We start from the raw sequence: 22,325 nt of genomic DNA, 5'->3' as shown, positions 1-22,325 counted from the left end.
AACCATGTCACTTTCGTGTCTGTGATCATTCATATTCTGAGAACTGAGATCATTGGGAAATTGCTTTCTACTCTTTATCTGCTTCTTTGGTAATTGTCCCCCCTGTAGTCAGAATACAGTGAGAAACTGGAGGAGACTCTTTCGGAGGCAGAGGGATCCTCTTATTAATCCTCCATAGAGAGGCTCCCACTCTGGGAAAATCCTGGTTCCTTGCCCAGCGTGTCCCGGGCCTCACGTGGTGCCCACTCTTGCACACAGACTGAGGCTGGCAATGAGGATGCAAAGTTCCATTTTAGGGAGGACCCTGAAGTTCCCAAAGTCAAGTAGACCCTTCTTTTTCAATCTTTCTTCCTAAACCCTCAAAAGCTGTTTTGATGTATGACTTGACTTGTCTCCTGCTTCTCTTTTGCAGAAGAGCGTGACAGTGATATTTTGCGTCACTAACATCGTACCTCAACGGATAACTTTGTGGTCCTTTCTGCTCCACATTCCCTTTCTGTTAACATTGTCTTGCAGGATGATTTCTGCTAAAAGAGGCCCCTCAAATTTGTCAAGTGAGCCAATGGATATACTTTTGAATCCATGCTACAAGCCAGGCCATGAGGAAAAACAGCACGTGGACATTGCATGAAGTCGTGGGGAGTGGGGGTAGACGGGGAGAAGGACCCAAGGAGGGCACTGGGGTGAAAATCCACTGTCAGTGCTGCGCAGTCAGCATGAAAAGCTCAGAGCACAAACCCAAGAGGCACAGAGGATGCAGGTTGGTGGGGGTCCAATGACCTGCACGCCCTCACTAAGCAATCGAGTTGATGAGGCTTCTAGGATCTTTATAAGAAAACCAGTGGGAAAAGAATGCCTGTCTTCCAGTGCCACAAATATCAATGCTGCTTAAGGATCCTTCCCCTTAGCATGTGCACCACAAAATGCAACCAAAACTTACATTTATGCCATCAGAGCTGGGATTTCTGAGAATTCCAGCTCAGCTAAATGACCTACTATCTCTATGTAATTTCTGATAACTTGTTTAACCTCCCAGAATTGGTTTCCCTTCATAATTGCAATAAGGATTAAATGAGATAGTGCTTAAGACATGCCCAGGCTAAGAGCTTGCTCAGTGAGGAGTGTTCCCACAGATGATGCTGCTGCTAACAATGATAGTTTCATATCTACTACATAAGCAAAAGGATCTGTGTACCAGAACCCAGAAACCGAAAAGTGGAGAATGACAATGGGCTCTTTACATCTTGTCACAAACAAGCCAGAGCTGGGCAGAGAATTAAATTATCAAACTGTGCTGGGAGCCTGAAGGTGAGGGGTGGAGGATGAGGAGAAGAAAGCAGATTTGGACAAGGGAAGCATCATCCAAGCTGGAGTTAGCCGTGGCAACAAAGTTCCTTAGAGAGAGCAGCATCCTCAGAGAAGACAGTACCTCAGAGAGGGCAGCTTCCTGACGGGCAAATGATAGCTCTGCTATATTTCGGGTCCCCTAGAGCTTGTCACCAGTGCCCAAGTTCTAGGCCTCCAGTCTGCCTGGTGGTTGGTGGAGCTCAGGCCCTCCCCTTCATCATTTGGGCCAAATGAGGAAAGATGAACCTTTGCAGGGGTGGGGCTCCAGGAGACAGTGGCCAAGGGGACCAATGATTTTTCCACCTGAGTACTAAAACTATAAAAATACACATGTTAAATGATGATGGGAGTTTCTGCAGCTCCCATGTTGAGGGCCTATCAGGTTCCTCATGACTGTCAGGTATCTGTAAAACCGTCCTCAAGACCTCCAGTCAGATAATATTGTGTGCCCTGAGCAAATGGGAGCCAGACAGGAGAGATGTGTTAATTCACTGGGCAGCAGTCAGCCCTCTTCAGAGCTGGGTCTGGCCAAGGTCATGCTGGGCTCATTTTCTAAACTTTCCCGTGGTGACTCTTTTCATGAAAGCTTGAATTAACTTTTACTAGGCTGATGATAAGAGAAGCAATTGTTCAGAAGCCAAAAAAATAAATAAATAAATAAAGTCAAGCAAGAGAACAGTAACTATTTATTTACTATTTTTCTTTCTTTTTTTTTTCTAGGGCATCATCCGTGACATATGGAAGTTCCCAGGCTAAGGGTCGAATTGGAGCTGCAGCCGCTGGCCTACACCACGGCCACAGCAACATGGGATCTGAGTTGAGTCTGCGACCTACACCACAGCTCATGGCAACGCCCGGATCCTTGACCCACTGAGCCCAGAAATCGAACCCACATCTTCATGGATATACTAGTTGGGTTTATAATCCACTGAGCCACATAGGGAACTCCCTTGAGAACAGTCACTAAATATAAGTCATATTTAGAAGTTTTATTTTGTTTTTATGGCCTCACCCATGGTGTATGGAAGTTCCTGGGCCAGGGATTGAATCCAAGCCTGCAGCTGTGGCAACATTGGATCCTTTAACCTACTGTGCCAGGCCTAGGATCAAAACTGCATTTCAGCAGCAACCAGAGCCATTGCAGTGTGCTTCTTAACCCACAGCACCACAGCAGGAATTCCTAGATATCTTTTTTTAACCAAGTAATATGCAAGCAAAACATTTCTTGTTGTCCTATAATTAAGCAAAGATGCAGAGAGGCCATAAAATACCACGTCTTGCCATCTGCTTTTACTTGGATAAACAAAAAGCTCTTATTCGCCCAAGTTTCCTGAGTCAAGAAGTGGAAGTGTCATGTCAATGAAGTTAACTGTTAAGAACAAAGTATTTGAACTTCAAATTGTCATTCAGGAAAGAATTTTGAGTACTCCGTTAATAAAATTGGCAGTTGTCATTTAATAGATGAGGTGATCTAAAAGCATATTATTTTTTAATGTTACCTAGGAGATTTCATCGGCTTCGTGACATTCTTAATCTTGGGTATAATTGTCTAAATTGATAGAACATCTTTTATTAAACAGATAGAGGTACATCCTGGCCTATCATAAGTCAAGTAAACAGGTGTGATTATTCAGGCTTCTGAGTTCCCACTTCCTTTGTCTTGCTCCCCCCCCCCCCACAATCCTCTAAAACTCTCTGATAATGATGAAAGTGACATTGTCTTAAATGATAAGAAGCACCAAAATGATTTTCTCCCTGACCTTTATAGTTTCCAGAACAAGTCGTTTCTGTTAGCAAAAGAGTTCAAGCTCTTTTCTGACAAAGGATCCCTGGCTTCTTGCCACAAGAAAAACATTTACTGTTCCTGATAAGGAAAGTTATTAAGCCTTCATCTTTTTTTCAGAAAACCATTTAACCGAAATAAAGTCAAAGCGTATTTCAGGAACTCCTGAGGAAAAAAATTGAAGGAAAGTAAGGGGGAAAGAGCTCCATAGGTTACATTTTCTGCAGGTGTGTATGGAGTTTTAAAATCTGGACAATGCCTTCTTGAAACACATCAGCTACATTTCCAGGATAATTCTTGGCTGCCTTTCCATACCGGCGGCATAATTTATACCGCTAAAGTTTAACATGGTGAAAGGAAGTTTTGTAAAAAGAACTGGGGGGAGAAAGGCAACAGCAAAATTACATAAAATTCACATAATATGTGGATTACGCTTGAACCTCTGCAACTGGCTGTTTCTTGGATTGAGGAATTGAGATTCACTTTCTTTGGGGTTTGTACCAAAATAGTTAATGAATATGCTGCTAAAATAAAGCCAACAAAAAAAAAAGACTGATATAGTTTTACTGGTTTATCTTTTTTTTTTTTTTTGTCTTCTTGTCTTTTTAGGGCCGCACCTGCAGCATATGGAGGTTCCCAGGCTAGGGGTCTAATCAGAGCTGTAGCCGCGACCTACACCAGGGCCACAGCCACGTCTGCAACCTACACTACAGCTCACAGCAATGCCAGATCCTTACCCCACTGAGTAAGGCCAGGGATCAAACCCGAAACCTCACAGTTCCTAGGCAGATTTGTTTCTGCTGCGCCACAATGGGAACTCCTGGTTTATCCTTCAATTCACAAAGTTGACACACGGAAAGTATGTAGCACAATATCCATGCACCTAGGCTTGGATGAGCTTACAGCCATTTGGGTCACTGAATAAGAAAGACACAGAAAGCATGGGATGGTTTGAGGGGGTGGTCAAGGGTTACCTCCCTTATCGCAGATGCCCTCAGCAAGCATTAATACAGGCAACAGGAAAAGAGATTAAAAAAAAAAAAAAAAAAAAAAAAAAAACCCAAGTGTCTCTATATACAAACCAGTGCCTCGTGTAACCATCTTGCCTGCAAAAACGACAAAATCATCTGCGAGACAGCCTGTCAGCACCTCACTATATAAATTAAAAGTCTAAAGTTATTTTTTAAAGGCATTCCCCTCTCCTTCTGAACCCCAAATGTGTGTGTTGTCATCAAAACTGTTACCAGCATTCATTCTGAAAGGCAGTACGTGTGCAAAGGCTCATCCGCCGATGGTCAGCTGCCTTCAACTTTTTTTTTTTTTCTTTCCTGGATTTCAAAACAAACAAGCATGATCTGTGTAACCATGCAGGTTGCAGCGTCGATGAGAACAAGATGACACTGTTGTCATTGATTCTTAAAGAACTATGAACTAAATGGCTGCAAAGGCAAAGTGATAGTAAAAACCTCTTCCCTGTTACCAAAAAAAAAAGTGCAGGTTGCTTTTGCACTGTTTTTTGACTCAGCTGGAAGTACAGTGTACAGTCAGGGAAAAGGCACCGAGTGTATTAGAAGCATGCATTTACAAATAATAAGATTCATTAAGGAAAATAATAGAAGAGGCAGTAATGTTCATTAACTCTAGAATTCATAACTTGAGATTTCTCATTCACAATAAGCTTTGTGGTATGCCACAGTTTTTAATAGTATCGCAGCTTTTTTTTTTTTATCCTTTCCTTAAAAGATGATTGGCTTTGAATGTTAGAATATGCAAATACACATAAAAGACGGGCTTTCCTGACCATTTCTTTTGTGTTTGGGTATATATTTCTGTATGGCATAATATTTCCACTTGCACTGGTTTCCTGGCATGAAAATGTTTATTGCGCTCATTAGCTAAGAGGGTATCGGCACTGGTCCAATGAACACAGATCTGCCTTCTGATTTCAGCCATTAAATTGCAATGGGATTCACAGGCTTAACATTGTGGGTGTGAGAATAATAAAATGGAACTCCATCTTTTAGCCCAGTTACCATGGATGCAGTTAAAGGTCATAGTGCCAGCTGCTAACTAGTTGCCTTTTGAGCTCCGTTTCCCCTCCTGCTCTGTGTTTTCAAGCACTTCTGTCCCTCTAGGTCTGTCCCAGGATACCTTCACCCACTTGAGTGACACACCAACCTCTCCCCTAAGACAGAAGACTCCCTCTTTGCAAGACAATAGTTGCCCTGGGTCTTTTATTTATGTCGTATAGATAGGGTGCAGACGCAGAAGGTAAAAGGTACCTTAAAAAACGCACACTGCTCTCGCTTCAGCATCCCGAATCACTCTCATTTTCTACAGATCATTCTACATGCCCAACCCACCCCCCCGCCCTCCAAAAAAAAAGTATAGTAAATTCCTGTCTCCGTTTAAACTGGTAATGGGTTCAGGCACCGATGCATTCACAACATGAAACATCAACTTCTTCATTCGGCCCAAAGTCCTAGGAGTTAATTCCGTGTACTGCATGAGGTGTCAGAGTAATTACTGCTGATCAGCCCTATTTCTCCCAGCGCTGCCCAGCTCCCCGAGCCCCCCCGCCTGTTTATAGATGCACCAAGTACAGCACAACAGTGCTTTCGTTCAGCCGAGCTTTCTTAATCGAAAGGGTTTGGACAATGCCGGATTTTCAAAAAGAAGTTGGGGGGGGGGGCAGGGAAAAGTAACCAAGCAAAATAAAGTGTATGGTAAGAAACCTGAAAAGCTCTACAAAATATTTCCTGATGTTGACACTTCATTTCAATAGATTTCAAAACTACTATTCTTTTCCAAAAGAAGATACGATGGGCTTTTCCCTGGGGAACCAAACTACAGGATAGCATTTTGAAATATTTGGGGAACACGTGGCTTTAAAAAAAAATCACTTTGGAAAAGTTTATTGTTTTTCGTTCCATTTAGATATAAGTTCAAACTATGTATAGCTGAATAAGCCAGAATACAAAGAAACTTACCAAAAAAAAAAAATGTTGTGCCCCTCTGTTTTAAACATACATTTATATAACTTGTCATTTCATAAAAATAAATTAAGTATTATATGAGCCAAATGTTTCAATTCCACACAAGAGTGGTTTCTGGGACTCTTGGCAGAATGCCACTATATTCATTTTTATTTCAAACACAATGTGAAGTCTTTAATTTTAATATACTTTGTAACTGTAATGGTTATAAGGCATCCTTTTCTGGTCCTGGGCAGACTTCATTGAGGAACAGGAAGATGCATTGATTTCATGTAGCTTACATATTTGAAAATGTTGTGAAAGAGCAGGACAGGCGGGGTGCAGAGCAGGGAGAAGGAGAATTAGAGTCTCTGCACCCTAGATGCTGACACTGGCTTTGGCATATTATCCCTCCGCATCCAGAGTCCCCAGGTTTCCAGCGATGGCCAGGAGGAAAGATGACGAGTGTGGAAGTGGCATCTGCCACCCGGGGCATTTCCCCAGCTCCTGGGTCCCTCACACCTCTCCTGGGAGCCGCCCTCTGCCTCTGGCAGCTCTCTAGTCTGAAGAAGGAAAGCCTTGGTTGGTCAGCTGATGGGAGCCTCTCTGTTGCCCTCCCGTGTGATGGCAGAGGGTCCAAGGGCCCCTTTATTCTTTGGAACTCCACTAGCCAACAGTCAGAGAGACAGCAGGGGACAGAATACCAGGAGAAGCCAGCCCCGGTGAATCCCAGATGCTCTGCCAGAAAACAGGGTGGCTGATTCCCTGGAAGAGGAAACAGTGTGACAAGGACACGGATGTACAACTGTTAATTCCCAGTGAGGGTTCCAAGGCTTTGGAGTGACCCTGTAGCAGAGTGGTATTTCTTCATTAAAAGAGCTGGTGGAGGGAGCAGGAGGGAGAAGTGATTTTCCTAAGCTGTATGACCGCGTTCTTGGGGACCCCGGGATAACATGTTTCCTGCGATCATGGAGACTTCAGCCCGACTCTTCCTCTGCCACACTTCTAATCAGAGAATTTCTTCCTATGCCTTGTTTACTGTTGATATTTTCTGGCTGATTGGAGAGGAATGACATTTTGACAATTTACTGTAGCAGTAAAGCACTGTACAAACAAAAGGTGCTGATGAAAACTGGAACCCATTATTATGTAAATGACAGCTGAGTAACACAGAATCCATCTCCCAGTCACCATCATTGAGACCAGTTTTACTCAATGATAATAATTTTCATGATTGCAGACTTCAGAGTGATCAGAAATATGCTTTAGCTGTTGCATTTATCTACTGCTGGTACTTGACCCTTAATTAAATTCTGAAACTTTTTTATATAATAAAGTAAAATACAGCTGACACTTCTGTTCAAACAAAGAGGCTCAAACACAGAGCTACCAAATAAGATAAAAGTATTTCAGACTTACCTCTCTGTATTTATAGTAAACACGGATGGTACAGTGTATTTGAAAGCGAGCTTAAAGTTTAAAATGCAGATGTGTTATCAAGCAATTTCAATTCTGTGTTTCAGCGCTGCTCCTCTTAAATGGTGCTAAATGTCTTGGACACGTCATAATAAAAAAAATCGGTTTAAAAGACATGTAAATGTGCTCTGAAAATAAGTTCTGTGGATTCTTTAAATCTTGCGTCTTAATATCTAGACTCTTCAAAGCACGTCTTCAAAACGATGCCACTTATTAAGATACACACAGCTTGGTAAGCTGGCGTTGAGTTTTGTAAAGGCATATTTTCTTCAGAAATGCGTACTTGTCTTAAAAGGAGAAAGCCACAGCAAATCTTAAAGCAGCCTTTTGGCTTTAATGAAAAATTGATTGGCTAAAACAGATGTCAGAGCGAAAATACAAAGAGTCAGGCATTATGCGAGGATCAGCTGTTTTTTAAGGATGCCCGAGAGTAGAAGACATTTTGGCGAATGTGTTCTTATGCTCCTGAAATCCTTTCAGTGCTCTCGAGCATTTATTTTCCTTGGAGTTTCCATACTCTCGGGGTAGGAAAAAGGCTCTCCGTTTTGAATATGTTCACAAGTAGAAGTCCGCTTGAAGGGGGCAACTGTATAAGTCTGTTTTTAATATTTCCTTCCATAGAACCCTTTTAACCAGGCAGCTCACAGAGCCAATGAGCTAAGAAGGTAATTACTTAAGTGGGTTTCATGAAGAGGAGAAAGATGATTATGCCGCATTAAATAACAATTGTGTCCTTAATGATGTGTTGGGCTGGAATACAAACATCCCTCCGCCATCACTGGCAGGGGCCCCCAGTACCTCTGTCCCCCTGCCTTGTCTCTGGGATTTCAGAGCCTGTGTAAACATCAAGTGAGCTGGTATATTTTCTTAGACTGCGGGGCTTACAGCTGCCTGGTCATTGATAAATTGGCTATGAATTGCTGAAATACTTCATATGAATATAAACATTGGTGTAGCTTTGTCGCTGGGGAAGAAAAGGAAGAAAGAAAAGCGTTTGCCATGAGAGGGAAGACTTCAATTCTGAGCAAACCTTCCAGAGCTTTCCTTCATAGACGGTAAAGGCTCTGTGGACATGACAACCAGCTCCATGGGCTCCCAACACGGGAGGAGGGTGGGGATGCACTGGAAAAGTTCATTATTAAAAAGGGATTGGAGCTCCCATCGTGGTACAGCGGAAACAAATCTGACTAGCAACAGTGAGGTTGTGGGTTCAACCCCTGGCCTCGCTCAGTGGGTTAAGGATCCAGGGTTACCGGGAGCTGTGATGAGGATCTGTCGTTGCTGTGGCTGTGGTGTAGGTCAGCAGCTGTAGCTCCGATTAGACCCCTAGCCTGGGAACCTCCAGATGCCGCGGGTCTGACCCTAAAAAGACAAAAGACAAAAAAAAGGGATTAAAAAAACGGAATCAAGTGTGTGTTTGGGGGTGTAGGTATCTGTCGTGTACAGAAGCAGGCAATAAGGTTGTAGCACATTGTTTTTTTTCCTTGAGACTGTATGATATTCTGAGGTCTCTAGTCATTCTGCTTTGGGTAGAGACACCATGATAAACATATCCAACAGCTGAGTTAGGGTTCATATGAGATGCTACCTAATCTTTTTTTTTTTTTTTTTTGTCTTTTTGCCTTTTCTAGGGCCACTCCTGCAGCATATGGAGGTTCCCAGGCTAGGGGTCTAATCGGAGCTGTAGCCACCTGCCTACACCAGAGCCACAGCAACACAGGATCCGAGCCACATCTGAAACCTACACCACAGCTCACGGCAATGCTGGATCCTTAACCCTCTGAGCAAGGATAGGGATCGAACCTGCAACCTCATGGTTCCTAGTTGGATTGGCCAACCACTGTACCACACATCGGGAACTCCAAGATACTACCTAATCTTAAAAGAAGAATTTCCACAGCAATGTAAACTTGAGAGACAAAAAAAAAAAAAAAAGATAATTAGCCTCTGGCTATAAATTTTCTTGACTGCTCTTAGAGGCTATTATAATGACTATTTTCCCTATAGTCCCCAATTGTATCTCTTTGTAGATATGTATGTTGAATCCTTACAAGGTCATGTCATTCGGAATGTTAAAATTCATGTTTGTTTTTTTTTGATTTTTTTAAAGATAGGATTCAAATGAAATGGACAAAATGCAATCAATGGCCCAAATGTGAAGAAAATACATTGCACTAAATTCTAACTCTGATTCACACTGTAGGAGTGATAAAGTACCTAAAATTAGGAAACTCGTCAAAAACGTCACTCTAAGTGAAATATATGGCAGGAATTGAATTGAGCCCATCACTAACCGTTTGTTTGTTTGTTTGTTTGTTTGTTTTGGTCAGGGAATGAAGACACTGGGACAAGAACAGATCACGAAAACCAAGATATAATACACTCATCTAAGCCCATGTTGAAAGATCCTGTGTTACTGTTCCTGGACTGAACTTTGGAAATAAGTATTACAAATTTCAGGTCTGGAATCATGGATGAAGCCCTTGGTGATGTGACCAGCATCAAGCCTGGAGCTATAAGAACATCACCCCAGAGAGGGAGAAGGAAAAGGAGGAGGCCACCGCTGCTGGGTGCTGTGCCTTGCGGGGATGCTTCCTTCCTGCTCATGGCTGTTTGTGACAGAGGGTATCAGGCCCACCAGAGGCTGCCTGGCTCTCTGCTTTCTCGGAGCCTGGGTCGAACCCCCCGGCCTGACAAACTCCAAAGCAGGACTTATTTCCAGCCCGAGCTGAGCTATAGCAGTGAGTGACCCAGTCTCATTATGCAGCCAGCATCTCCTGGAACTCCAGATAGTTAAGTTTTGTATGTCCATCGCTTCTCAGCCTCTTGGCTAAGAACAAGTGTAGTTTTGTATGTCCATTTTATAAAAGAGAGAAATGAAATGTACAAGACAAAGTATTTCTCTGGAGCCATGGTAAGTGAATTATAGTGAATGTGGGAGAAAAGCCAGGATGCTGCCAACAGCAGTGGTGGCTGGGTGTCTTCCTTTGTCACCAACATTGGTGATTCCCAGGCTTCCTAGTTGTGTCTGCTATGATCACTTTGGTGACATTCTCAAGTGGAAGAAATAAAGGGTGGTACACAGCACACAACCTGCCTCAAATCTTGGGCACACTTTAAAAAAAGGGGGGGAGGAATTCCATCTGAATAATGGCCAATTATTTAGAGCCAGCCACCCTTTCAAGCGTTTGGTGTACATCTGCATCTCAAAACAACCCCATAAGGTAGGTATTATTATTTTCATCCCTGAGGATGAAAGCCGAGCCGCAAAGATTAGGTGGCTCGCTCAAGGCTGTGCAGCTAGAGAGCAAAGAGCCAGATCTGAAGCCAGGGTGGACTTCCAGAGCCTGGACCACTGAACAGCCCTCCTTCCCACAAAATCGATCATGGTTGATCAGAGTGACCCACCCCAGACAACAGGCGGCATGAAGGTTAGAAACGTTGTCAATGGGCCTAACTATTAATTCCTTTTAATACAACATATGCGGATGCTTTCATTTTATCATGCCGCCTATAAAGTATTCAAATTAATGGCCACAAAATTTGTCTCGTACCCTCAGACTGAAATGCAATAGCACATAGACTTAGTTCCAGAAACATCTATGCCTATATAATATTGTTTAGTGTTTCTGTATTGGAGCTAAAAAAAAAATAATGGAAATTTTTGATGCCAATGAGACAGTATATGACAGATACTTGCAAAAAAAAAAAAAAAAAAAAACAAGATTATTCTCAAAGCACTTCAGGGAGGGATGTAAATTAATGATAAAATACCAGAGGGTGATATAAAATTATTTGGTTATTTGATATAAACTGGCTCTAAACCATAGCGAAAGGAAAGGTCTTCCTCTCTAAGTGATTTCTAACTTTCTCTTATTGTGCTGCTCTGTTTCTCACTCGATGTTGGGAGATGCCCAGAATCCCTTGAGGTGTGCAGAGCACGTGGCAACCTTCTTTCTCCTTTGCCACTGAGGTCAAGAACCACAGTCTTGGCCTCGTTCCCACATGGTCCCTCACACGGATGCGCAGTGGAGAGCCCCTCGCTGGCCTTCAAGAGCCAAGTGGTCCCTAGCTTCAGAGCACACGGCCCCTTCTGGATGGAAGCCCAGTATTTGTTCACATATGAATGAGGTTAGCTTTGTGATATGTGCTTACAACTTTTTTTCCCCACATTATTGAGGGTAATCTCCTTTATTTAAAGCCTACTGATTGGCAGGGTTTTTTTTAATTTTATTCAACTTTATTTTACATTGAAGTATAGTTGTCTTACAATGTTGTGTTAGTTTCAGGTGTACAATAAAGCGATTCAGTTATACATACACTTCTTCTTTTCAAACCGTTTTGCCATGTCGGTTATTACAGAATGTTGAGTAGATGTCCCCGTGCTCTGCAGTAGGTCCTTGATGATTATCTATTTTATACATAATAGTGTTTCTAGGTTCATCCCAAACCCCTAATTTATCCCTCTTCCCCCCAGTCCCCCTTTGGTAACCGTAAGTTTGTTGTCTACGTCTATGAGTCTATTTCCACTTTGTAAATAAGTTCATTTGTATCTTTTTTAGATTCCACATATAAGTTATATCATATGACTTTTAGTGCATACTGACTGAGCCACCGCTGTGTATGCAACACTGCCAACCCACCCACCCCCTCTTCTCTGGAGCAAGCGTGGAGACCTCAGAGCAGAGCTCTTAAAGTCTGAAGGACCCTGGCCAGCCTGAGGCTCCTCTAAGACTAACTTGAAGTTGCACCTCCTCAACCTGCTCCCAGGAGCCTGAGCTGCTTGGGGGCACTTTTTCTCTCCATCTGGGCTCCCAAGAAGCAGGCACAGAGCTGGAGCATAATGTGCAGGGGGCTTGGTGGGGAGATGTATAGGGAGTAGCATGGTAAGGAGGCAAGGAATAGAGCTGGACTAGACAGAGGGAGATGCCGGTGGCTGTGCAGAGCAAGCGGGTCCCAACCAATGGGGGCGGGGGGCAGAGCTGACCTTGCGCACTGTCCCAGGGTGGTGCAAGGTGGCCAAGCCTTTAATGCTCCACTTCAACTGATCCTCCCTTGTCAGTATGACCTTGGTCAAAGCAGTTTTTTCCAACTGAGGACAAGTTCAGGAGAGGCTGAGCATTGAGAGCGATGGGCCCCCACCAAGCCCAGTAGAAGGAAGAGTGTGGGAGCTGCAGTGCCCCCCAAACCATCCCCGCCATATGTGAAACCTAGAACCCTGTGCTATGGAAGCAAACAAATCCAGAGAATGAGCAAGTCTCTGGACAGGATTGGAGTTTAGAAGCCACCAAGTCTGCATCCTTTCTGTACAGAAACCACCCTACAAGGCCCCAGATGGTGGGTCACCCATTTCTATTTGGACCCTTTCCAGACAGGACCTCATTGTGGGGGAGCTCTCCAGACTGACCCCACTCTTCTAGATAGAAATTGTTCTCACTGTAGCACCAGGAACTCTATCTAGTCACTTGTGATGGAGCAGGATGGAGGATAATGTCAGAAAAAGAATGTATATATGTATGTGTGACTGGGTCACCTTGCTGTACAGTAGAAAATTGACAGAACACTGTAAACCAGTTATCATGAACAAATAAAGATCATTTAACAAAAAAAAAAAAAAGAAATTGCTTTCAGAGTTCCCCTGTGGCTCCGTGGTAATGAACCTGACTAGGATCCATGAGGACACAGTTTCAATCCCTGGCCTGGCTCAGTGGGTTAAGGATCTGGAGTTGCTGTGGCTGTGATGTAGGTCACAGATATTCTCCTGATGCCACCCCTAGCCTGGGAGCTCCCTTGTGCCGTGGGTGTGGCCCTAAAAAAAAGACAGAAAAAAAAAAAAAAGAAATTGCTCTTGGAGAATACCAAGTGTATTGACAAATGATTGCCTGTGTAGTTGGACTTGGGAAAGAGTAGTATGTTTGTGCCAATTCGAGTACACCAGGACTAAAATAATAAAGTAGATATGTATCCATTTTCGTTAACTTCTTCAACAAGCTCTTCTTCGAGGAAGTCAGAGTGGTCTTTGTATTTATTTATTTATTTATTGCTTTTTAGGGCCGCACCTGCAGCATATGGAAATTCCCAGGCTAGGGGTTGAACCAGAGCTGCAGATGCCGACCTACCCCACAGCCACAGCAATATTGGAGCCAGGCCTCATCTGCGACCTACACCACAACCACAGCAACGCTGGATCTTTAACCCACTGAGTAAGGCCAGGGATTGAACCCACGTCCTCATGGATCCTAGTCAGGTTCATCACTGCTGAGCCTCAGGGGAACCCCAAGTGGTCTTCCTTAAAGGAAGGTCAGATCCGGCCTCCCCTGTGTCCAGCCCCATCCATTTGGATGAAGCCCCCCAGCCTGACCTTGGACCACCAGTCCTTGGATCCTGGAGCCTGATCATGGCTCAGCTCTCACCTCCTCACCCCTCTCCTCCCGGCAGCTTTGCTCTCTTCCCTGTTCTGCAGGTTCCCCCACGTCGTTGTGCTTCAGCCTCTGCACGTGCTGTGACATCTGTCCTACACGCCATCCCCCAGGCTTGTCAAGTCCCCACTGGAAGGCCAGCTTCTCAGGGAGGCTTCCTGACACGTCTGAGTAGAGCACCTCATCCTCTCCACCCTCCTCCTTAGCTGTGTCTCCACGGCCCATGTTCATTCCTGGTAAGGAGCATGTGTGTGCTGTGTGGTGTGTATGAGGGTGGTGGTGAGGTATGTGTTATATGTGGTGTGTGTGGGGGGGGTGTGTGGTGTCTGTGTGAGTGTGCTGTGTATGTGGGCGGGTGGGAGGAGGGTGTGTGTGGTATGTGTGTAGTATGTGTGTGTGGTGTGGTGTGTGTTGGGAGTATGTGGTGTGTGTGTATGTGGTGTGTGGTATGTGTATGCGCGTGTGTGTGGTGTATGTGTGTGTGGTGAGGGGATGTGTGGTGTGTATATGTGTGGTGTGTGTGGTGTGTGTGTGGTGTGTGTGGTGTGGGGGGGGTGTGGGGGAGTGTGGGGTGTGTGGGGTGTGTGTGTGGTGTGTGTGGGGGGTGTGCGTGTGTGTGGTGTGTGTGTGGGGTGTGGGGGGGTGCATGGTGTGTGTGGTGTGGGGTGTGTGGGGTGTGTGTGTGGTGTGTGTGGGGGGGTGTGCGTGTGGGGGGTGTGTGTGGGGGGGGTGTGTGTGGTGTGTGTGTGTGTGGTGTGTGTGTGGGGTGTGGGGTGTGTGGTGTATGTGTGTGTGGTGGGGGGGATGTGTGGTATGTGTGTGTGGTGTGTGTATGTGTGGTGTGTGGTGTGTGTATGTGTGGTGTGTGTGTGGTGTGCGTGTGTGTGCGTGTGTGTGTGGTGTGTGTGTGTGTGGTGTGCGTGTGTGTGCGTGTGTGTGTGGTGTATGTGGTGTGTGTGGGGGATGTGGGGTGTGTGTGTGCGTGTGGTGTGTGGGGGGTGTGGGGGGGGTGCTGTGTGTGTTGAAGTTTTGTTCACTGCTCTTTCTCTAAGCTTCCAGGACAGTCCCTGGCATACAGGAGCATTAAGAAAATATTTGCTGAGTGAGGACGTAAACGAAGGAATCAGCGAGCGAGTCGAAGCGTGCCGCAAAGTTATGGATGATGCTGTTTGTAAGTTGCGGAGATGTTCAACGAGGGGATGAGAGTGGAGCTCAGCTAAAAGAAAATCATCCCATAAAAGGAAATAAAAATGTTTATTCGACCGAGTTATGATCAAGGAGAAGAGAACTTGGATCTCATTTCATGTACAGGCACCATATTGTAAATTCCTGGAGGCCACGGGACCAGGTTTCAATCCTGTTTTATCCCCCAGGCCCCTAGCATGGTAGCATGGTACCGGGAATACATTAGGCACCCACACAATGTTAAGCAATACAGCATATCCATGAACCTTGTCATTAAAACAGACTTTGGTCACCCAACGATGTCATGAACAGAGAAGGTTAGCCTATTTCAACTATCATTACATTTTTTCTTGATCATCCCTAATCATATGAGACTAGTGCACCAATTTTCCTCAATATGCTGGTAGCTGGAGAGTTAGGAAAAAACATTAAATATTACATTGCAATTGAAGAGAATTTGCTAACCTTCACGGGAATGAAAGGCCCATTCAGTGGAACGGAGAAGGACTAGCCTATGAAGAGCATTTATGGGGTGGGCTTTGCGCTCGGCCCCGCCGTGGACAGAGGCGCTGTCTTAATGATCCAGAGGAATGCTCAGGACACACTTGGCTGCTGCAGGAGGTGGTGTGGGGAGTCTGGCTGGGCTCCTTTATTTTAGTTTGGTAAACCAGCCACTCTACCTCCTCATGGAAAATTGGTACAGTGTGTCTTAAGGTAAGTCAATGACAGACCAGCACTCTCCCCTTCCCGCAGACACACGTCCCCAGGAATGCTGGGAGAAGTGAGACCTGGAGCAAGGCTCGGCGTCCCCTCCACGAGGACTTTGGGACAATGTTGACAACGAGGTTCAGCTGATCAGCTAGATTGCAGGTGTCTAGCTCAGGGAAGGCGTGCCAACATGGACCCTCTTACTAATATTGCAAGCATCCCACATGCATCAGAACAGGCATCAACCTCCCATCACAGTCACTGTGGAGAAAACAAAAAGATGGGGAAACAGAGGGGGAGGGAAGTCAGATAGACCAGGTGCCTCACAGGCGGCAGGAGTGGGCCCTGTGTGTCCTGTCTCTTTTCAAAGTTACGAAAACCATGTTAAGAAGACACTTCATTTTTTTCATTAGCTCTCTCTTTATATCGTAATGAAAATAACCCATTGAAAAAAAATCCTAAGCACAACACTCATGTGAAAGTTGAAGAAAACCACTCGTAAATCTTAGCACAGGCAGATTAGCACTTGTTAATCTTTTTATGTGACTGCTACCAATACCTTTTTCTCCATATAATATAGCTCATGTCTACTAACTAATAACTTAACCATCTAAGAATTCTGCAGCTCTACGGAATACCAGAAAGAGAGGGGACGGCTGTGTTTGGCATTTGTGAGGTTTTTTTTATTTTATTTTATTTTGTCTCTTTACTTCCACACCTAAGGCATATGGAATTTCCCAGCCAGGTACAGAATCCAAACTATAGATGCAGTATATGCCACAGCTGGGGCAAGGCTGGATCTTTAATCCTCTGTGCTGGGCCAGGGATCAAACTCTCAGGGACCAAGGCTACTGGGTCAGGTTCTTAACCCATTGTGCCGCAGTGGGAACGCCTCTGCATGTTCTTTGGTTCATTCATCCAATGAATATTTTTTAAGTACCTCCCATGTTCTTAGAAATATTCTACTAGCTGGGGATGCTAAACGAAAGATGTTGTCCTTGTCCTCAGGCATATTGGAGCGAGAAAAGAAAGTAATTATGGTTCAGTAAATTATAATTCAGTGAGTAGGTGCCTCTTACTTAGCCAGAGACTGCAATGTTCCAAAGACATGATAAATGAACTCAGTATTGATGAGTAGGAGGCAGTTAATAGGGAAAGAAGTGAGGGGAGAGGACGGGGATGTGTGGTTGAGAGTAAACATTGAGAGTGGTGCACGTTTGAGCAACAGCCAGGCGGTCAGGAGAGCCGGCGCCCAGGAGGTGACACACCCGGGAGAGGGTGGATCATGCTTATGGGGTGTGCGACAGAAGGGTTCTGCCACGCCTGCGTTGGCATTTATTAAGCCCACCCTGAGAACAGGATAAAGCACAGGCAGGCTTGGGGGGCATAGAAGCTGTCGCAGTGACGGCCGACCTGAGCCAGAGCAGAGGGACGCAGCTACTGGGTCAGGTTCTGGGAGCAAGGAGGAGGTGAGAGGGGATGGGGTGGAGAAGGGTCAGCCAGGGCTGTAGGGTCTGTGGATGGGATGGAAGGGACAAGTGCCAGCCTTCTGGGGCAAAGGGCTGATGACCTGGGCACCAGCTCAGCAGAGACCCAGACAGCAAACTCAGGAAGGGGAGCTGGAACTTAGTCAACTAAACTCTGCAGTGGGAATCTATAAAAGTTGGGAATCGGCAGCTATGCGGGTGTTTGAGGCACAATCCAAGACAAACTGGACACCAGGCCCCTGGTGGCAAGACTACTCTCCCCTCCCCTGACCCCTCCTCTGGATGGCCATCTTCAGAGAGGTCACTGCGCATGTGCTGTTCCCCCAGGTTGTTCCCATCTTACCCATGTCCATCAAAGGAACTCTGGTTCTTCCGTGCGTGTGCACACGCATGTGCATATGTGTGTGTGAAAGCTACTTTCTCCTTCCCAAATGCTGCCAATTCCTGCCTGGATTTCAATCAGAAATGATCTTTTTTCTATTCTTTCTCATTTTTTGTTTCACTTAGTTTCCGCACAAGAGTCTTACTACTTTTTTCCTGGAAAGGCTTGCTATGAGGTCTGGATAATAGAGGGCTGGGGTGGGAGAGGACACGAGTTTAAAAGAAAGATCAGAAGAATGCAATTAGAAATTTCTATCAGAAGCTACACACACACATGCATCTCAGTCTACAACCTCATCTTTTAAAACTATATTTCATCACACATTAACATTTTAGATCAAACCTTTAAAAGGATTTCTCGGTGAATTTTATTACCTGATCATTTCTCTCCTGGATTTAATTTCCCAGCATGGCAACTGTACTGAGATCTGGCTTCTTGCAATGTGTAGTTTTGCATCCATGCAGGCACAGTGGATTAAACAGAATTTTATAAGTTAGATCTAGAACATAAGCACTATTTGGAATGCATGTTTTTTAGAAAGTGGATCTTGGGCTCCCAAACAACATACTTCAATTGAGCGTGTAGAAGTTACCCACTCATAATCTGAAATATCCGGAATAGACACAGGTATTGACATATGTAAATATGTCTAGCTAGAACTCTAGAAGGATGGTCTAACTGGGTCGTAGCTAAGATAATGTTCCACGGCAGTGTAAATTAGCACATTTGTGAATTATCCATATGTTGAACACCAGTTGCAAAGATCTAATCATTAGTTGAAGAAAAACTTACTCTACATCAGAAAAAAGAAATTCTCTGTGAACACCATTTGATGTGTTTAGATTCCTGGAATGAATGGCAAGATTGATCAAAGTCCAACAACTCGTGAATTCCAAACACACTTTCATTTGCTTATGGCCACTTGTCAACAGTGGAGTGTGTGTGTGTATATATATATGTGTATGTATATGTATGTGTGGTGTGTGTGTGTGTATAGTCTTTTTAGGGCCACACTCACAGCATGTGGAAGTTCCCAGGCTAAGGGTTGATTCAGAACTACAGCTGCCAGCCTACACCACAGCCACAGCAACTCTGGACCCGAGCCATATCTGCAACCTACACCACAGCTCACAGCAACACAGGATCCTTAACCCACTGAGCAGTGGAGCCAGTTATTTAAAACACATCCTCACAGATACTAGTTGGGTTTGTTACCTCTGAGCCATGACGGGAACTCCAACAGTGGAGTACTTTATGCTAAATCAAACCTTACAAACAAAAATTTAAAGGAAGTATAATTAATTGAATCACAGACTTTTTCTTTCCTATCACAGATTAATCTTGAGGCAATAATATTAGAAGTGGGGGAGTTCCTATCGTTCAGTGGAAATGAATCTGACTAGTATCCATGGGGATGCAGTTTCAATCCCTGGCCTCTTTCAGTGGGTTAAAGATCCATCATTGCCATGAGCTGTGATGTAGGTAACAGACATAGCTTGGATCTGGTGTTGCTGTGGCTGTGGTGTAGGCCAGCAGGTGCAGCTCCGATTCGACCACTAGCCTGGGAACCTCCGTAGGCCATGGGTGTGGTCCTGAAAAGACAAATAATAATAATAATAATAATAATAATAACAATATTGCAAGTGGGGATTTAGAAAAATATGTCCCCAAAATATAGCCTGTAAGAGATTGATGCCTTAAACGATGTCAACGGTTATTCTATTGGGGGGAAAAAAGCCATGGGTAGGATTGGGTGAGCTGATTTAATCACAGTCAAACAGGCTTCTTTTCTCTAGAACATCTCGGAGGTTCTCCTATGCTGACAGGTATGGATTTCTAAGGAGGGACATTGCTTCTCAAGCTGACTTGTCTCTCAGCAATTGGCAGTGGAGCTTTGTACCTCGCACAGCAGGGAGCAGAGTCTTAGGGTGGGAAGGTCTTTCAAAGAGGGTGAAAGTCCTGGTGGATTCAGACCACACTCTGGGCCTAAAATGGGCCTGAGAATGTCCAGGTGCCCAAGAGTTTTTCATCACAGCTTTGTCACCAGTGCAAGTCTGAGAATCCATCACTATATTCATGCCTTTCAAACACATTTAAGGGGAAGAAGAAAAAACCAAGGTAAGTTCCCCGGAGCTGCCATTTTTTTAAGATGCATGACAATGCCCACTGAGGTGTATGGAATGATTGGCCAGTGGGGACCGGCTTATGACACAGGGATGTCTACCCAAGAGTTTGTGATCATCTATGTGGGAAAAGAATCTGAAAGAGAATGGATGTGTGTATATGTATAACCGAATCACTTTGTTGTACAGCAGCAACAATCACAACATTGTAAATTAGCTGTACTTCAATAAAACTTTAAGAAATGAAAATAAAAAGCATGATGATCTAGGGGGAGGTGGGCGGGAATGTGGGGGAGGCCCAGGAAGGGTTCCCTACAGCAAGTCACCTGTGTCCAACCAATCTACTTCCCACAAATAGGCAGCAAACTTTAACAGCCTTGAATTCATGGACATCTCAGAGGGACGGGTCAACTCAGCCACCGTGTTGAAACCCCCTGAGACACTCAGAATCAACGGCCACGAGAAGTGGCCTCTGCCTCTGCAGGCTCAATGCTTATCACTCCACAACGGTTGTGCTTCACATTTCGACTCAATATTTAATTCATCGACGCCGAGCCTGAAAACTGAACGTACTGTCAGAGTTGGCAAGGGGACTCGAAATTTATGTTTTAATTAGCTGGCCATTTCATCAAAAGGTAGACACGATGTCTGTGGTTTATAACTTTGAAATAAACTCTATGTGAGGGGGAAAAAAATGCCGGGCACATATAGAGCTCATTCATGTCCAAGTTTATGGTTTCTCTACCTGTGAAAAGGAAAGAGTTTGTGAAGGTATATTATGGCGGAAATTTACACAGCTTTCTTGTTCATCAAATTAAGCCAGTGCATATTTTCCTCAGCAGAATATGAAGCTAAGGTGTGGCTGCTTAAATTAGGAGCAGGTATTTTTCTTTGCAGGCGGAATTTCTTCTGAATTGTTCAATGAAAGTACCACACACGTGGGAAAGAAAGCTTGCAGGGGGAATTGGGTAGGGGTCTCTTTTTTCAAGTATATAAACTCAAGTACCACACATTAAACTTTAATAGACGCTGCTTGCTGGGAGGGAAATTCAAAGCCATTGCCAAGGATGACACGCTTGACGCTAATGGTCCGGTGAAATCGGTGAGATTATTCATACAAGCAAAGCCTTGACTTCCTAATACCACAGCTGGGAAATAGAAGTCAACCAAAGCTTTGTTGCTCCTCGGTCGAACCTTTGGATGGTCAATGCCCAGGAAAGAGCCCTGTCTAAACTGGTCACACGCCCAGCCTCCAACACAAAGAGCCTTGGGACAGATGTGACGGGGAGGGAGGAAGGTCATTCACTGTGTCACCCCCATTCTTGTAGACCCCAACCCCATCCTTATGATGTACTCTGCTCTAAGAGGGCTAGAAAACCAGTATCTTTCATAGTAATGACTTCCAGTTTACAGCCTTCATTTGTTATATTTCCTCAATAGCTGTTGTGTTGAGATTAACTGCATAAATGGTCTGCAGCTGTCTGTTATGAATTAAGGGAGTTTAATCAAAGTATTTCTAATGTACAGCATAATGATAATACATGGGGGAAGTACTATTTAAGAGATAATGATGGCTTCAGAAGATCACTGTTGTAATGTTTAGTGCATATGCCTTCAGCATTGAATTTGTTGTTGTTCTGAATATGCTTAATGGATCACTGAAAGGCTGCCTAATGCAGGATTGTTTGATGGGGCTGACAGAGCTGGAATTAGCCCATTGCTGTTTACTGCATACAGCCATTAAGATTAATTGCTGCCAGATAATTTTGACTGTTTTTATCTTCTGGAAAAAGTGTCACTAATGGGTTTATAAATTGGTTCACTATTGCTAATAGTAAGGCCAGTGTAACGGGATAGAATGTCAGCTAATTCTAAAGATAAAGGTAAAAAAAGTATAACATACTATATGGCTTTTGCTAGTTTTAAGGGATACTGTTATCTAATAACAGACACGCTGATATATGATGCTCATTAATGCTATTTCCTGAGCTTTGGGTCGAACCTAATAGATGCTAATAAAGTCTTATTTGATGTCCCATTAAAAAGCTCAATCTGTTTTCTACATTAACGCCCGGTGCTGTTTATCACATCTTTGATGACTAAACCCCAAATTCCAATCTGTTCCCAAACCAAGCTTCTCGGAGCATCATTCTACCTGCTTTTGTTTTTATATATGTGAAATGTACACAGACAAACCAGAGAAGAATTAACAAACTTCATGATTTTGCAGCCTTGCTAAACAGTGTAAAAGTTACCTGTGAGGTTCATAATTTGGGCTTTTCTATATAAGGTCTGGGCAAACTTCTAGAAACAGTGTGTTGCCCTTCTAAGAACTGTTTGCAACTGAATACAATGGTGAACACATAGGTAATTTAGCTTAGTGGTACTCAAAAAAAAAAAAAAAACAAACAACTTCACATTCCTAGATTATAGATTATAG

General features: G+C 44.1%; 1 long non-coding RNA gene across 16 annotated transcripts in view; it reads left to right on the top strand.

The window, feature by feature from the left end:
* The window catches only part of LOC146404668 (uncharacterized), an 89,274-nt gene extending 67,344 nt beyond the window's left edge, over positions 1-21,930 (top strand). For 3 of the 16 annotated variants that reach the window (XR_014841347.1, XR_014841333.1, XR_014841335.1), the window contains 4 exons: positions 9,912-10,495; positions 14,045-14,236; positions 15,053-15,899; positions 20,244-21,930. This is a non-coding gene — a long non-coding RNA (uncharacterized LOC146404668). Of the gene's footprint in view, positions 1-9,911; positions 10,500-11,491; positions 11,713-14,019; positions 14,237-15,052; positions 19,855-20,243 lie in introns of those variants that run through there. The other 13 variants (XR_014841348.1, XR_014841336.1, XR_014841345.1 and 10 more) reach the window with 12 other exon arrangements.
* The last annotated feature ends 395 nt before the right edge of the window (positions 21,931-22,325 follow it).

Source organism: Sus scrofa, chromosome 3 (assembly GCF_054392235.1).
Source record: "Sus scrofa isolate SSC_HxYL_T2T_F1_AM1 chromosome 3, Sscrofa_HxYL_maternal_Yorkshire_Landrace_v2.0, whole genome shotgun sequence".
In the NCBI taxonomy this organism is placed as follows: domain Eukaryota; kingdom Metazoa; phylum Chordata; class Mammalia; order Artiodactyla; family Suidae; genus Sus; species Sus scrofa.
Note: the sequence above shows the minus strand (reverse complement) of the source record. Positions and strands in the feature narration are given on the sequence as shown.